We start from the raw sequence: 686 nt of genomic DNA, 5'->3' as shown, positions 1-686 counted from the left end.
ACAAAGGGCCTTACACCCCTATCGACACCGACCCCATAAGGAAAAAAAAAAAAAGTGCCCTCCAGCTACTAAATATAATGCTAACTTGCAAAATTTCCCTGCTTTTTTAAACAATGGAAAAATGATGGTGGGATGATACTTAGAAGAATGGCTTATTGTCAGTCTCCACTAAGAAAAACATGCAACACGAGGTCAGCTATGCCTCAGCAGAGTTATGTCCGTGGCAGCCATCTTGGGTTTCAGGAGGCACATACAAACCTTATCACAATTATGGTGAAACGCTGAAAACCTGCAAAAAATTTTCAACGTACTCGTTAAGTGAAAAGCTCTGCGGTATATTTCTTGGAACAAGCCAGTTACCTCTGCCCATGCATAAAAGAGTATATAGGTCCATGGTGGATTCCCAGCAAATGAAGCAAAGGATTTTTTTTATTTTTTGAGACAGTGTCTCACTTTGTTGCCCAGTCTAGAGTGAGTGCCGTGGCGACAGGCTAGCTCACAGCAACCTCAAACTCCTGAGCTCAACAATCCTCCTGTCTCAGCCTCCCGAGTAGCTAGGACTACAGGCATGAACCACCATACCCGGCTAATTTTTTCTATATATATTTTTTTAGCTGTCCATATAATTTCTTTCTATTTTTAGTAGTGATGGGGTCTCACTCTTGCTGAGGCTGGTTTTGAACTCA

This window comes from Eulemur rufifrons, unplaced genomic scaffold (assembly GCF_041146395.1).
Source record: "Eulemur rufifrons isolate Redbay unplaced genomic scaffold, OSU_ERuf_1 scaffold_97, whole genome shotgun sequence".
NCBI lineage: Eukaryota > Metazoa > Chordata > Mammalia > Primates > Lemuridae > Eulemur > Eulemur rufifrons.
The sequence above is the reverse complement of the archived record's forward strand: the minus strand, read 5'-3'. Positions refer to the sequence as shown.